At 46.3% G+C, this 13,738-nt stretch overlaps 1 long non-coding RNA gene across 1 annotated transcript; it reads right to left on the bottom strand.

The window, feature by feature from the left end:
• Positions 1 to 8,100: 8,100 nt before the first annotated feature.
• LOC113625723 (uncharacterized) lies at positions 8,101 to 12,710 on the bottom strand. Its single transcript, XR_003434819.1, has 3 exons — positions 10,639 to 12,710; positions 9,547 to 9,660; positions 8,101 to 8,615 (listed from the first exon to the last, which is right to left on the bottom strand). It is a non-coding gene; the product is annotated as an uncharacterized LOC113625723 (long non-coding RNA).
• Positions 12,711 to 13,738: the final 1,028 nt, after the last annotated feature.

The raw sequence follows: 13,738 nt of genomic DNA on the forward strand, positions 1-13,738 counted from the left end.
CCCTTCCTCTCTGCAAGCCCCTAGATGCTCATCCGGGAGCAGGAAATGATTACACATTTGTGCTTTTCTGCGATTAGTCTTCTAAAGGGAAGAACAAAACAAAACAAGAAGGCTGGATGTTTAGGGAGAGTCTGAAAACATTTAAAGACTAGCTAGTAATTCAGGCAAAGGAATCAAAAGTAGAGGCCGCTCGCTCAGGTTCTCTGGCTTGAGGATTTGTGGGAACTCATCTCGGGCTGGCTTACGTTTATTCTGCGCTTCAAAATGACTTTGAAGGCTTATTTGGGAATTCCAGCCCAGGTGAGGCGTCCCTTGCAGACCCTTGACTGTATAGTATATCTTCTGGAGAGAGAAGACTGCTGTGGGAGAGCCTGGGAGAGCAGGCAGAGGGGACAGGGCCACCCACAGATCACTCACCCTGGAGATGGCTGACGTGCCTGGCGCGGCCGCCCTCCCGCCAACCCTCCCGCCACTCCCAGTTGCCTGTGCTCTTCAGTCAGTGGAAGGTGTTACGTGCTTCGGGGTGGGGGTGCAGGAGCCTGATCACACAGCCTGTCTCCCAAACCGACCGTCCGGGCCAGGCAGAAACCGGCAAATGCTGCGAATCAGGCCTACATTTTCCCCTCGCAGAGAATCAACTGTTAAACATTGACCAGCGCTCCACTGTGTATAAACAAGATCCAAGAGGAACCAGTTAACCTGCTACGGTGAACAAAGAGTTTGGCATAAAACTGTGGACAAATAAGCAGATAAGGTTCATTGTGTTATGTGTCCCTTCATTGATGGAAGCCTGATAGGAATTTGACCTAAAGTGACTCGGCGGTTAGTTCCCTTTACTGTATATCCTTGGAAGTAATCGAATGGACTTTTGTTATTTCTTTTTTCTTTCTTTCTTTTTTTTTTTCCCCCTAAAACAGAGGCCTCCAGTTGCAAAACTCCCAGTTGACAGATTACACATGCCTGATGGTCATGAAAAGTCCACGAGTCCAGTGTAAAAATTCAGAGCATTGCTTGTCAGTGGTGGCCCCAGACACCTCGTTGGCAGCTCAGGGGGGTGGGGAGGTCCTGGAAGTGTGGACTGGAGTCTGGGGTTTTTGATCTTGAAGCAGAATCTGACCTCTCTTTTAAACCTTTTCCTTCAGGAACCCTCTGTACGTAGAAGTGCTGTTGAGGCCCTAGAGCAGTGAGTTGAACTTCACGGTGGACTTTGGAGAGAGGGCCTTTCTGTGGTTTGGGGATTGCACTGCCTACGTACCCCGAATTGCAGACCTCAACGTCCACTCCACCAGCTGACCTACTTTTTCAGCTGAAAGACTATGGCCTGGCTTCCTACAGTCCTGTCTATAGATTCCAGCCATGTAGGTGCTGTTGAGTTCATTTCAAAGACACGGCATGGTATAACAGAAAAAGGACGGAATGTGGAATATGGAGTTTGGTGTCAGAAGACAGGTTCAAGGCAAACTAATCTAGGTTGTAGGAGCCAGAAAGTGGTGGAGGGTTTCCTGGGAAAAGGCACAGGGCTGGGGAGGGTGGGGACAGGTGCTGCAGTTCCCTGGGTGAACTCCGGAATAGCCTTCCCGATTTCCCACCCTCCCAGAGTTTATGGGTGATGGAAATGTTCTAGACACTTTTCAGCTGGTAGTTACACAAGTATATACATTTGTCAAAACTCATCAAACAGCCCTGAAGATCTGCGTATTTTACGAATGTAAATGATACAGCAGTTTTTAAGAGGGTTGGCTCAACTCCTGGCCTCTCTCTTACTCCCTGTATAGACAAGTGCTTCACCTCTTTGAGCCTTGCTTTCCTACCTGTGAAATGGAAGGACCACTCTAACCTGCGCTGTGGGTGACCATGGACGTTAAATGAGACCATGTGAGTCCAAAGTACTTGGAAATGATGCAAAGCCTTTACACCGGTGACCACTGTTGTTATTATGCTTCCCTTCTGAGAAGATTATTGAGCTGGTACAAATCTGTGGCCTCTGCTTGGCCACTTCCCTTGGAGAGTAGTGTTTATCTATTTTCAGGAGACGCTGGAGATATCAAAATGCTGCAGAAAAGCAAGTAGAATATGGATTTGCCAGGGAGAGGAGAGAGGGCTGGAAGGGAACAGCTGGGGAGACAGCCATCAATCCAGCTCGGCAGCAGGGCCAGATGGATGCCGGGAGGGAGTCGCTAAATGCCTGTGAGAGAGTCGTGACCAGGAAAAGCAGCGCGAGTTAAAAAAAAAAATCACATCTTGCCAAACAAACTGGGTCAAATTCGTGACGGAGTTAGTCACTGAGCAGAGATGGGAAAGCACATTCAGGGGAAAAAGCAAAAGGTTCAGGGACCGTGGTGACTCGGCTAGAAGGGACAAAAGCCACTTTGGCCTCCTGGCCTCGTTCGGTCGTTAAGTGAAGGATTCTTCTTGTGGCTCCCTGCAGTGTGTCTTGTTGGTATTTGGGTTTTGAACTTGATCCTTACTCTTAACAGCAATCGCAAACAACCTTCACATTGGAAGCAAGAGCACAGCACACATTTTAAAATGGAAAATCTTAGCAGGCAAGTGAAATGGAGACAGGGAAGCTATTCCGGAGTTCACCCTGGGAATTCAAGTGGGAGGGGACCACTGCCTGAATGCAGCCAGGCTCCTGAGGCAAAGTCTTTCAGTTTAGAAACTTTAAAGTCAGAGCAAAGGGCAAATGCCGTTTGGCAACCAAATCCTATACGATGAATGGATAACGCTGAAATCAGATTTTAAATTGTTAGCCACTAAAAGTTAAAATAGGGAAAGACTGAACAGGAAGAAATAGTCTACAAGAGAAATCTGATGTGTGAAATTTTGATTTTATCCTCATTATAAAAATTTTGGTGCTTTCTGCTAGAGATTTCTGCCAAGAAATGTGATATGTTGAAAAAGAAGAGGAAATGTACTGTAGATGCTGTGACTATAAAAGGCTGTTTAAAGTGATAGGAATCAGTCAGGGTTCTCCCAATGACCAAGGTTATAAAATTAGGATCTAAAACTACCAAATCTGGGTGAGAAACGAAACAAAACAAAAAACAAAACAGAACTTCAGTAAAAGCAACATCTAAATCTACCTTAATATAACTAACGTTTCCCCACAATGTTTGTCTTGTCTTTGGACACGTCAGGTCTCTCCTGTTGGTAATTCCCTCTTCTAAGAGTTGTCCCTATTGCAGCAAGGCAGGGAGTAGGGGAGAGGGGATGGGGTGAGCAGGTACTGTGAGGATGCGGGGGTGTCTTTCTTGTGACCTCCGAATCCAAAAGAGGGCGCCACGAGATGCCGCCACACGCATATGTTGGTCCATTGCTCAGGATGCAGAGCAAGCTAGGTGGGAGGAGCCTTCCCACCCAGGCCTCCGTCTCACAGGAAATCTGATGCCTTAAACCTCGACCTCAACACTCAGTGACTTCAACCTCTAGCGGTACCACTCTGGTAATTAGCACGTGGAATCGGAGACAGGCTTTTGCATCCTGAAGCGGGCTCCAAGGACTTCTTCTGCCCTTTTCTTCCAGGTCTTCCGAAATAGTTGGAGATAACAGCTTCTCCCCAGGTCACTTGTGGGCCGTGAACTCTATGAGAATCCCTCGTTTCTCCCTGGCTTTGGGGCTTCCAGACTTGGGTTTGAAGCTTAGGTCCACCGCTTATTGACCAGTTAGGAAACCTCCGTGAACACTGGTTTTCTCGCCTTGAATGGAGGCACAGAGTAACTTAGCAGCCCATACACATGAGCTATAATCAGGTACTTAACATTTTTGCCAATGGATCTTGATGGTAAGTTAGCAAATCAGCAGGCAGTTATCTTCTATTGGATAGATGGGAACAAACGAGAGAGACTCGTGATCCTCAAAGGCTGTGTTTTTGTCCCAAATCAACTTTCCAAGTACAGAACTGGGGGGACATGTGATTTAATGGCAGCATCTTTGTGATCCTGCGATATAATAAGAAACCTGTATTTGGTCTTTATTCCCCAGTTCCTAGCACAAGAGCTTCTAAAACCCTTGGAATTTCCCGAGTAATAGGGTTGAGAGGAGCATCAACCACACCTGAGTTTATGCTACTGAAGTGACTTTTTGGGGGGAGGGGGCTTGAGAGCTTCAGGATGGGGGTTGGTTACCAGAGGAACCAGCTAAGTGATTAGAGGGCTGGAACTTTCAGCCCCACCTTCTGACCTCCAGGGAGGGGAGAGGGGCTGGAGACTGACTTAATCACCAAAAGCCAAAGATTCGATCTATCATACTTACGTAATGAAAGTTCCATCAAAACCCCTAAATGATGGGCTTTAGAGAGCTTCTGGGTTGGTGAACACACTGAGGTCCCGGGAGGGGGATGTGCCCAGAGAGGGCAAGGAAGCTCCACCTACCCCCCTCCCCTACGCACCTCTTCCATTTGACTGTTCATTTGTATCCTTTAGAATATCCTTTGTAATAAACTGGTACTAGCAAGTAAAGTGTTTCCCTGAGTTCTGTGAGCTGTTCTAGCAAATCATTGAATCTGAAGAGGGAGTTTTGGGAACCTCCGACTTTATAGCTGGCCGGTCAGAAGTACAGGAGGCCCTGGGACTTGCAGTTGGCATCCGAAGAGGGTGCAGTTTTGTAGGACTGAGTCCTTAACCTGTGGGGTCTGTGCTAACTCTGGAGAGTTAGTGTCAGAATTGAATTAAGCCACAGAACACCCAGTTGGTGTCCAGAGAGTTGGAGAATTGGCTGGTGTGGGAAAAACCCCCATACCTCTGGTGTCAGGAGTGTGAATAGAAACAGATCATAACCTGTGAAATAGATTTAGGTGTCTGGTTCACAATGTGCCCCTGTTGGGAGCAGGGCACGACAAGGTAATCTGATGGTGTCAGGGTTCTTTAGTTGCAAGCGATGGAAACAGACTTTGACACTCAGTGGAAAAGGCCTTTGCTGGAAAGGTACGGAATGGTTGTTGGATGCTGAAGAGCCAAGCCTCAGGGAGAAGAGGATCGGGCCTTTAGCAGGAATGAATGGACAGCTCCGTGTCTCCTCCTGCTCCTCCTGCCCCACCGGAACTTCTCTGCTACATCATTCTCCCCAAGGCTCAGAACCCGAGGAACCAGAGTCTGAATGGCTGAAAGTGGGTTTTCTGTGCCCCCCTCCCACCCCAGCAGGAGGGGGCAGGGAGAACCCTGACTGGGGTGCTCTCAGAACTTCTCAGAATAAGGGAAGAAAATTTCCTACTGGGAAGTCAGGGTGCTTTCACCCAAAAATGTGGAAAGGCATGTTTGACAGGCTGAAGAAGCAAGAAACCTCTGGCATGCCTTTTTTAGGCTTCATTGTTTAAAAGAAAAGGACCACAGGAAAACAAGGAAATGATTCCATCTTATCCTTCCCTGGCCAGGATCAGGCCCAATTCTGGGCAGCACACTTTCAGAGGCCTTTGACTGCTTAGGTGGTGTTCAAAAAGAGTAACTAAGATGGTGAACATCTGGAAAACATGACACCTAAGAAATGGGTAACGACTCGAGGAGACTGAACCCAAAGAAGAGAAGACTGATGGGCATCTGACGGCTCTTCTCAGGCGTCTGAAGGTCTGGAATGTAGAAGAAGAAGAATTTTGTATTTAATGGCTCTAAAAGGAAGAAATAAAACCAACAAACAGATATTAAAGGGGGACAGATTTCAGCTCAATGCAGCATATATAAGAAAGATCTTACCAAAAAAAAAAAATCTACAGCTGGAAATTAAATGAGCTGGTGCAAGATAGGGAACTTTCCGTCCCTGGGAAGCCTCAGTTCTTTAATTAGCAAGAGCAACGAGCACACTCCTCGCATCAGACGACAACACACCCTATCACGGCCCTGCTGCTGAGGACCCTGACCAAAGGCTTTCACAGAAACAGCTCTCCCCGTTTGGCCACATCTACCACAGAGCACTTTTCTGTATGTGGAGTTCCAGATGTGCACAACGTGAGTGATGACAGATGGAGAGGACACGGAGGGCCTCCGAATATCCTCTCAAACCACCTGCCCAGGGCCACATGGTACAAGCATACCATGTGCGAGTCCTTAATTTAGAGCATTGCTTCACACAAGGGCCTCTTTAGGGACGGGTTGTATTCATGTGCGTCCTCCATGTACTTTTCAGTGTGAGTCAAGCCCACATCTTGCTTTATCACTGAACAACATTCAGCAAAAATACGTGCAGTCTCTTGGGCTATAGCATTCATTAGAAAATTACAGTATCAGAGTGGGAAGGGACTTTGTGATCAATGAGTTTACAACGCTTGAATATATCCAGTAGCGTTCTCAACGAGTTGATTTGTAACCTGGTCTTGATTTCCTTAAAACACACAATCTCCTAAAGTAATCCACACCACTTTGGGCAGTTTTAGTTGCTAAAATTCTTGATTACTTTGGGGTAAAATCTACCCACTATGTGGCTATATCTATCAAAGTTTAAAACGCACAAAGCCACTTTTAGCAATTTATCCTACAGACATAATCCCCATGGGCTCAAAGACATGTGTCAAAGATATTCACTGCAGCGAAGGGTTAGAAATCATTTATTTATTTATTTATTTAATTTTGGCTGTGTTGGGTCTTCGTCGCTGCGTGCGGGCTTTCTCTAGTTGTGGTGAGCGGGGGCTACCCTTCGTTGTGGTGCGCAGGCTTCTCATTGTGGTGGCTTCTCTTGTTGCAGAGCACGGGCTCTAGGCACGCGGGCTTCAGTTGTTGTGGCGCACGGGCTTGGCTGCTCCACGGCATGTGGGATCTTCCCAGAACAGGGCTCGAACCCGTGTCCCCTGCATTGGCAGGCGGATTCTTAACCACTGCACCACCAGGGAAGTCCCTGGAAATCATTTAAATGTTTAACAAGGGGATTGATTAAAGAAATTATGGAATGTCTATTCTACGGAATATCAGGCAGGTGTTAAACAAACTCTTCTCATGTACTGACAGGGAAAAGCCTTTACGTTGGTTCTCTGCTCCTGGTTATGTTGTTTAGTGGGAAAAAGAGATTGGATCCATAATACATTTGACATTTATATAATTGAAAAGAAGGATACACATGAATATATGTTTAGGTTTTATCTGGAAAGTTACTGGCAACTGTGGTTGCCTCTGAGAAAGGAAACTGTGAGATTGGGTGTCGGGGTTGAAGGGAGAATTTTATGTGTATATGTTTATGAATATATGTATAGGTAGACATATACATATGTTTATATATATATGTATATATGTATCTTTCTTTTTTCTTCTGACATTTTTTTTACCCTGCACATGTATCACTTTACTTCTTTAAAAATATGCCTTCAAGGCAACAAAAACAAAGATAGACCAATGAGACTACGTCCAACTTAAAAACTTAAGTGCATCAAAGGAAACAATCAACAGAGTGATAAGGCAACCTACAGAATGGAAGAAAATATTAGCAAATCATGTATCTGATAATAGATTAATATCCAGAATATGTAAGGAACTTCTAGAAATCAACAAAAAACCCCAAAAAAACCCAATTTTAAAATGGGCAAAGGACTTGAATAGACCATTCTCCAAAGATGATATAAAAATGACCAACAAACATATGAAAAGATGCTCAACATCATTAATCATCAGATAAATGCAAATCAAAACCACAGTGAGGTATCACCTCACATGCATTAGGATGGGCACTATCAAAAGACCAGAAAATAATAAGTGTTGGCGAGGACTTGGAGAAACTGGAACCCTTGTGCACTGTTGGTGGGAATGTAAAATGGTGCAGCCATATGGAAAACAGTATGGAATTTCCTTAAAAAATTAAAAATAGAATTACCATATAATCCAGAAATTCCACTCCTGGGCATATACCCCAAAGAATTCAAAGCAGGATTTCAAAGAGATAATTGCACATCCATGTTTATTGCACCGTTAATTCACAATAACCAACAGGTGGAAGCAACCCAAATGCCAGTCAACAGATGAATAGATAAAATGTGGTCTATACATACAATGAAATATTATATAGCCTTAAAAAAGAGGGAAATCCTGTCACATGCTACAATATGGATGAACTTTAAGCACACTATACTAAGTGAAATAAATCAGTCACAACAGGACAGATACTGTATGATTCCACTCACATGAAGTATCTAAAGTAGTGAAAATCATAGAAACAGAAAGTAGAAAGGTGGTTGCCAAGGGCTTGAGTGAGTGGGAATTAATGTTTAATGGGTATAGAGTTTCCGTTTTGCAAGATGTTGTACAATGATGTGAATATACTTAACAATACCAAATTGTACACTTTAAAATGGATAAGATGGTTAGAAAAAAAAAATCTGACCTCTTAAATCCTAGCACTGGGCCCACTTGATTCCACCCCTCAAAGCTGTACAGAACACTTTCATGTTTTTCCTACTACGCATGCATTTGAAGACTTCTAACCATGGCCCCTTGGACCACCTGCTCTTCTCCAGGTTAAACAATCTGCATCTTTACATCATCTCTTCCACTCTGGCCACCGGGTTACCTGGCCCAGCTGGCCCAGAACCTGCAGTGCTGTAGCAGGACCATGGGCACCCTTGACAGGCTGAAGCCCATGCACGGTGGCAGAGGATAGACCCTGTCTGGAGCAGCTAGTGCAAGCAGAGTGGTTACGATTTGCTGGAATAGAAGAGAAAACCAGTATCCTTAAATTGGCAATTCTACTTTACACTTTTTTTTTTAACATCTTTATTGGAGTATAATTGCTTTACAATGGTGTGTTAGTTTCTGCTTTATAACAAAGTGAATCAGTTATACATATACATATGTCCCCATATCTCTTCCCTCTTGCATCTCCCTCCCTCCCACCCTCCCTATCCCACCCCTCTAGGTGGTCACAGAGCACCGAGCTGATCTCCCTGTGCTATGCGGCTGTTTCCCACTAGCTAGCTATTTTATGTTTGGTAGTGTATATATGTCCATGCCACTGTCTCACTTTGTCCCAGCTTACCCTTTCCCCTCCCCATATCCTCAAGTTCATTCTCTAGTAGGTCTGCATCTTTATTCCCGTCTTGCCCCTAGGTTCTTCTGACCATTTTTTTTTTTAGATTCCATATATATGTGTTAGCATACGGTATTTGTTTTTCTCTTTCTGACTTGCTTCACTCTGTATGACAGTCTCTAGGTCCATCCACCTCACTACAAATAACTCAGTTTCATTCCTTTTCATGGCTGAGTAATATTCCATTGTATATATGTGCCACATCTTCTTTATCCATTCATCTGTCGATGGACACTTAGGTTGCTTCCACGTCCTGGCTATTGTAAATAGAGCTGCAATGAACATTTTGGTACATGACTCTTTTTGAATTATGTTTTTCTCAGGGTATATGCCCAGTGGTGGGACTGCTGGGTCGTATGGTAGTTCTATTTTTAGTTTTTTAAGGAACCTCCATACTGTTCTCCATAGTGGCTGTATCAATTTACATTCCCACCAACAGTGCAAGAGGGTTCCCTTTTCTCCACACCCTCTCCAGCATTTATTGTTTGTAGATTTTTTACTTTACACTTTTTAAGGCATTTTACAAACAGGATTAAATTTACTACTCACCACGCCCCTTTGGGCAGGCATTTCAGGAAGAGAAGGCCTCGGTCAGAGAGATCAGCATTTACACCGGTCCTCTTAAGTCCTTACTGGGTGGGCCCTTTCCACTCTGCAGCCTGCCTTTGATTTCACATTAAAAACAAACCAAAAAACAAATAAAAACAAAACCGAAACGATCATTTGCTAAATTGTCCCAAGTCTTATAATTTTGACAGATTGAGAAAGTTTTCTATAGAGTTAGAAGAAACAGATTGAACTGTTCCCCATATCACAGTGCACATCCGTGAGGGCCAAAGGCCATTTGTGGGGTGCCCTTGGGTACCTAGCCCTCCCTGAGCCAGGAGAGCTGCGGGCCTTGTCTTTGGCTCTGCTGGCAAGACCTGAGCCTGCCTCCACCCAAGGGTAAGACAGCCGTTTAACCTCCACTCTGCGGAAAGAGCAGCTCCCTTCCCATGGCTGCACAGGAAGCCCAGAGCATCCTTAGGGAAACCCTCAGATCTGTGACCTGGGCCCTGCCCAGGGCTCAAGGGGATCCCTGTCTTTCAGGTGCTGGAAATGGAAAATGGTGGCTGAGAGAGGGGGTAAGGTGAAGGGAAAGACGGCCCCTGGCAGCCAGGACGAAAACGTGTGGTACCCAGAGGCCTCCAGCAAGCCCGGCTGGGCTGTGCACACCCCCCGGGCCCTGGCTGTTTTCTTCCCAGTCGGCGCGCGCCCCTGAGGCTGCACATTGGCCTCTACTAACTTTATCTTCCCCTTTTAGGCCGCTGCCCCTGGCCATTTTAACCTAATTTCATCAAGATAAACAAGTTAGGGAAGCAGAAGGAAGAGGCACATAGGAAAATTTCCTTGCAGTCTGGAGTATCAGGGTCCCCCAGGGAATGAGAAGAGGGCGTCTCTTCTTGAACGTAGAAAAAGACATTTTTACTGCAAAAGATACTCCCCGGTGTCCTAAACTGGCAGACGCTGGGCTAGGGAGAAAGGAGGCGGGGAGAGGAAGGTGGAGGGGTTTCTGCAGGAAGTCAGCTTTCTGGCCTCTCACTGATAGATCTAGTTACGGAGGGAGAGATTTAAAATATTTAACACGCCCGCCCGACCAACCAGAGCAGCCGTCCGCGGGGGGCCTCCGCGCCAGCTCCTGGAGGCCCTCTGCTGGGCCGTGTGTTCCCCGCTGGCTGGCTGTGCGGTGGCGGGAGGTGGCGGGCGAGCGGGCTGCGGCTGTTTACCGACCGGTGTGAAGTGTTTGCACACGAACGCGTGGTGTGGCCGCAGCGTCTCACAGCAGCGGAATGTCGGTCTGGGGGGCCCCGCATCAGAGACGCTGGCCCCGAATGCCTGACCGCCGCCTCGAGCTCCCTGGGTGCTTATTCCAAATCACTCCCAGCATCGGTGGCCTCACCCCGTTCCCTGGCAGAATCGCAGATGTTTGTCTCCCGCCCCCACCCCCCGCGCAGATTCGGGCAGTGCCCGGATGTCCTGGGGAGCAGCTGGGTGCCTCCTGGCCTGCGGGACTCGTGTGCGTGTGGCTGACGTTCGAGGAGCCGGCAGCTTTTGCTTTACCAGGAGGGATCTTTCTCTTGTTTCCTCACCCTCTCCTTCCCGGCTGACGTGCAGCCGACACATGCTGGTGCCTCATCTCAGCAGGAATCCGGGGTTTTGTCTCTGTAAAGAGGAGGGGCCCACGCTTCCAGAGCCACTGACAGATGTCTGCGGGAAGCGGCCTCCACACCTGCCAAACCGACAGCTTCCTTTCTCAGTCTCAAGGGCTCTGGGGAACGGGAGCATTTGGAAAATGTGTCGTATGCCCTGCAGTTTCCACCTTCTCGGAAGACCGGCTATCTCATCTGAGAGTGAAAAATCAGGCAGCCAGAGTTTCCTGAGATGGGAGGCGAGAGGTGGCATGTGAGACAATGTACATGTCACCCAGGAGCCTCCCTTCCTGAGACCAGCCTGGGGTGGGGCCCGGGGACGGTTAGACGCCTTGTCCTGAAAGAGGAGACCGTAAAGATCCGTCTTCATTTTCACGATCTGAAAACTTCTGGCGAGGCTTGAAATGGAGCGCTGCGTTTTATTCTTATTTCTATACATATTACTTTTTCTTCTAACGTATATAGTTTTAAAATTCACATGTTTAGGAGGCTTATAGAAACGTCACACCCAGTGCCTCCTGCCTCACCCATTCTTACCTCCAGTTACTGTTCCCCAAAGCCAACGGCTGGCTGTGCTTTTAGTGGTACTCCTGGTATTGGCAGCAGTCGTTCTAAACAGTATGTTTATAAAACTGCATCTTTACTTTCATAATTTTAGAAATGTTCTACTGACTTATTGCTGTGGAAGATGAGGGTTTAGCTTTCGTCCCCCCTCCTAGACACAGGTGTTCATACTTCTCCCTCACTTCCCCATAGAGTTCTCTTCCCATCTTAGATGCCATCCATTATAAGATGTACCATTGTTTATGAGTCACTGCAAAAGCATGAACATGCTCCCAGTTAAACTTAGAAACAATACTTTCTTATCACATTGACCATGAGGTGCAGTCTGACTTCCAAGATGTTAAAATGTGAGAAGTATGTGCATGTTAGAATATTATAAATTATGGGATGGCACAATTCTTGATTAAATCACTCTCAGTATTTGCATTATTTTGAGTGTCTACATCGTGCACTATAATTACATTTTGGTTCTTGTACATCTCCCCGCGCCCCCCCGCCCCGAGTAAATAATTGCCTTATCTATTTAATTGTGTAGTTCTTTGGGTGTTTATGAGTAATGCATCCCCAGACGCTCCTCAGCGTGATGAACACTGATTAGTAATCTCTCAGTTGTGTTTCCCTCCCTGTGGGGATGTCTTCCTGGAGCTGTCTTCCCGCTCCAAACTCAGGGCTGGTTCCCCCTTGGCCCACTGCAGTTACCAGCTCAGAGCTTCCCTTTAGCATCATCCTGGGAATCCTCTTTCCTTCTCTCCTATGTTGGATCCTCTGTTTCCTGGGGCTTCTCTCTTCTTTCTTAGGTAATTCTTTGTTTTGTTGAAGCGCATCCTTCAGTAGATTCCTGAGAAAGGGTTCATGGCAGGTAAATGTCTGGGGACCTTGTAAGTGTCTTTATTCGACTGTTGCACTTGATAGCTTGTCTGGATATAGAATTTGACTTTGCAAATAATTTGTCTTCATGTTAGAGGCTTTCCGCCGATGTCTGGTGGTTTAGTGCTCACAGTAAGGGGATGTGTGCCTGGGCGAAGTTTATGAACCAGTGGGCTCCGGGTTGGTGATTCTGCAGCAACCTGGATGTTTCATTAGGGGATCCTGGTAGGCCAGTGTCTGTAAGTCTTTTCTCTTGGACTTGCCAGCTTCCCTAGAGATGAATCATCGGATCTGCCTGTGGGGTATAAGCCTCACTGCCAGCATTCTGGGAGCCAAGAGGGGGGAAGAGACTGCAGGGTGTTATAATCCAGAATGCAGACTGTCATTTAATCCTGTTTCAGCAGCGGGTCACGTGCCAGCTCCCAGCTGTGCCCACTGTCCAGATGATCTCCGATTCAACCTTTTCTCCCAGGGCTGGGCAGGGGCATGGCCTGGCTGCACAGGTTTGTGGGAAGAAGTAGGGAGTCTCCTCGTTCCTTGCACAAATTTTCAACACATTTGTTTTCAGTGCACCTGCACCTATATTCTGCACAAAGGGAACCAATTTCTGTTTCTTTCTAAGGCTCTGTGGAAGCTGGCTTGCTTCTTCCAGGCTCCCTCCCTATGGGCTTGGGTTTTGGCTGTATCTTCTCTGCTAAATTAATTAACTCTCGTTCATCTGCTTGTCTAGTTTCCAGAATATTGTTGACATTGTTTTGTCTCCTGTTGTCTCCATTCCTGTTCTCTCTTTGTCCTTATGGGGCTAGACAAGGTGTGTTGGTCAATGTTTGACAAGTGGCTCCTGGGGGGGAGGGGGAGCCCTGATCTGTAGCAGTCCAGTTTCTGGGGTGTAAATGTTCCTACTGTGGCTATTTCAGGCAACCAAGAGGATATCACTGAACAGGCAGATGGGAAGAAATACAGAGAAGCACATCATTACAGATACGATAGACATAAACACTAGCTATAAAAAACCTCAAGAGAATATATAATCGTAAAATTACTATGAAGTGATAAGTTTTGAGAAATTATTAGCTTTGTTTTCAATGTAATTTTTAAAATTGTAAGCTTATGTAATTTAG

Source organism: Aethalodelphis obliquidens, unplaced genomic scaffold (genome assembly GCF_003676395.1).
Source record: "Aethalodelphis obliquidens isolate GAN/ISIS:26980383/991018 unplaced genomic scaffold, ASM367639v1 scaffold16, whole genome shotgun sequence".
In the NCBI taxonomy this organism is placed as follows: Eukaryota; Metazoa; Chordata; class Mammalia; order Artiodactyla; family Delphinidae; genus Aethalodelphis; species Aethalodelphis obliquidens.